Here is a 3206-nt window from a genome sequence, read left to right on the forward strand (position 1 = left end):
ACGAAGTGTTGAAAGTGTGGCCTTGTTTTTTTATGGTAAAATGTGATAGGTAAGAGATAAACGTAGGGAAGAACTATTAAACAGAAAAGACCCCAAGACTTTATGATTTGGAAAATTCTTATTCCATCTTAATTTCAAAAGAAATGAAGTGATTCATGGTCAGGAAAGTATGTTCTGGAGAAATAGCCAAGGTTGTAGCTGTACAGCCTTTTGTAATATCTCAGTAAGATCAAAAGCCCAGAGTGTTTAGTCACACAAAATTTCTTTGAAGAGATTGTGGCTAGGCAGGTCTCCTCAGTACAACCAAAGACCATCTAGGAAGTTTAAAGGCATCCCTTTGGCCATCTCAGCAAAAGCCAAAAAATTGGTACAGGATTATCCAGGGGGGAAAAATGTGTGAACCCACCTCTTGTCTAACGGAGTGAATCTCTGTAGTGTATACAGAAGAACCACAAAGTTCTTGAAACTTCCTTTCTAATAGAAACACCTTGGATCTTCGAGGGACAGAATATGAAATTAGGACTTCCAATATTCTGCACACATGAAACCGGCTGAGAAGATTCCTAAGCTGCAGACCTTTGCTACCTGTCATAGAAAAGGAGGTGGAGGACGGAGTAGAATGGGGGACGGGGGGGCTGAGAGCCCAGTGGCCAGAGCCCTGAACCATAGAAGGTATTACCAGGTCTTGATACCTAATGTAGTTTGCTAAACTTGATTTCAGAATTGCTTGGAACTTGCGGCTATTTGTTTATTTTTTCATTTTCTCCCTTTGAAACAATGTATATAACTTATCCCAGGTCTTATTCCACCATTGTATTTTGGGAGCAGATACTTTGTTCTCTAGTTTTACAGATCCTCCGATGGAGAGCATTGTGTGCGGGGTGGATTATATACAGAGACTCAGCCAGATCTGATTTAGACAATGTAGATGATGAAATTTGTGATTTTTGAGCTGATGAGATTTGAGTATTGAGTAGATACTGTAATGGAATGAGACATTTTGTGATCTTGGGGTGTGGGGAATATATTTTATAAGCAGGACAGATAGGAATCTGAGGACCAGACAGCAAACTGTAGTAAATCGAATCATTGCTCCCAAAGATGTCCATGCCCTAATCCCCAGAACCTATGAACGTTCCTGTAGATGGCCAGTGGGGCTTTGAGTGTATAATGCACTTTGTGATGAGACTTACCCAGGTGGGATCAATATAATCACACAAGTCTCTATTTTTATTTTTTTTTAAGATTTTATTTTTTTATTTGACAGAGCACAAGCAGGGGGAACAGCAGGCAATGGGAGAGGGAGAAGCAGGCTCCCCGCTGAGCAAGGAGCCTGATGCAGAGCTCGATCCCACCTGAGCTGAAAGCAAAAGCTTATCCGACTGAGCCACCCAGGCACCCTTCACATGAGTCTTTAAAAATAGAGAACCTTTTCCAGCTGTAGGGAGAAAGAGGCAGGCAGAAGAGTCAGACATGGCTGTATTAGGCCCTTTGATACCCCATTGCTGGTTCTGAGATAAAGCTAGGAGTTAAGTTGAGCGCCACACATCTGATAGCCAGCGTCTTTAGTCCTGGCTCAGCAAGATCAGAAGTCACAGTATTGAGTTATACAAAGAGCCCTTTGAAGAAATTGTGTGACTTTGTAGATCATTTCAATACAACCAGAAAGCACCCCGGAAGCTTAGAAACCCGAGTCCTACAACCACATGGAACTGAATTCTGCCAACGATGCATGCAAGTAGGAATCTAATTTCCCAGAGCTTCCAGAAAGAAACAGCCTGCCAACTTCAGGCACAGCTAGAACCCCAGGGGCTGGGGGAGAACTCCAGTGGCTGGTGCACTGCATCAAAGGTATGAAGGAGCTGGGGCCTGCCAGGGTAGGACTTGCCTGCAGAGAGACTTTGGTCCAGAGGGAAAGGAAGCCAGAGCCTTAAATCCTGAACTTCTGTCTCAGAGGTGGGGTGTCAGGTGAGTACCCAGGCAGAGTCCAGAGAGAGCTCTGGTCTAACTGGCTGTACCTCTCGGGCTCTCTGACCTCCGAGCACCAGGTTCTGCTGCCTCCCACCTCTGCAATCCCTAGCAGTCCAGCTTTGGGGCTCTCCTTGTGCCCTATGGGCCCTAGGAATTCCCTCCTCACCTAATGGCTCCTTGGCGGCAGCATTGACTCCCCGGACATCTTGCACTATCAAGACATCCAGCCTTGGTGGCTGCCCAGGCCCTGTTCTGCACCTTTGGCATCCTGTTCCCTCCATGGCCCAGCCTCGATGCTGACTTCTGAACCCCCAATTCCCATGTTCTCCTGCCCGCCCCCTGCGTCCTCAAGGCTGCTTCTCTTACCGGCTTCTGCACTGCTGCCTACTCTGCCCCAGCCCCTATAACCCATCTGGTCTCAAACTCAAGCTGCAGGCCCCTATCCCAGGCACCTTGAGGTTTTAGCTTCTCTCTGCCTGCTGAGCCTGCTGCAAAATCACTCCCTCTGGGGCGCCCGGGTGGCTCAGTCAGTTAAGCGTCTGCCTTCAGCTCAGGTCATGATCTCAGGGTCCCGGGATTTGAGCCCTACATTGGGCTCCCTGCTCAGCAGGGACTCTGCTCCCTCTGCCCCCTCCCCCTGCTCGTGCTCTTTCTCTCTCTCTAAATAAAATCTTTTTTAAAAATCACTCCCTCTCCTTCACCCTATGACACAGACTGAAATAAGAAGTGTAGTCTGGGTGAGAGGAGGTGTTCCAAAGGGCCCAGGAAGCTGTGGACCTCCTCTGGGTGGTGAGATCACACTGGAGTTTGAGGGAAACCCTAGGGTGTGCAGTGCAGTGAACAAGAGGGCTGCTTCTCGCTCAAGGATAGTAGGTGGGGGCTTTTTCCATCCTAGGTGTACCTAGTTCAGGGTGAATTCTAGGGGAGGAAGTATTTTACTGGGCACTTTAAGTGCTTGTTCCCTAGGAACGAGTGAAGGTCACCCTCTGGGCAGATGCTCAAGTCTTTCCATCAGAAAGACTGCTCTCTGATGGTGACAGTTTCATTCTCAAGTTTTCAGGGATTTTTTTCTGCCTGGCAAAAACTCTCATTTCCTTTCCTGTTTTCTGGTCAGTTTTTTTGGTCTTTGTTTCCTGCTGTTCAATGCATCTTAAGGAATTCTTCCAGAAATTCAGAAGTAGCCACTGGGACACTGTTTCCCAAAAGGAGCCCAATGATTTCCTGCCCTTAGAGCC

Source organism: Ursus maritimus, unplaced genomic scaffold, assembly GCF_017311325.1.
Source record: "Ursus maritimus isolate PB19 unplaced genomic scaffold, ASM1731132v1 scaffold_19, whole genome shotgun sequence".
Taxonomy (NCBI): Eukaryota; Metazoa; Chordata; class Mammalia; order Carnivora; family Ursidae; genus Ursus; species Ursus maritimus.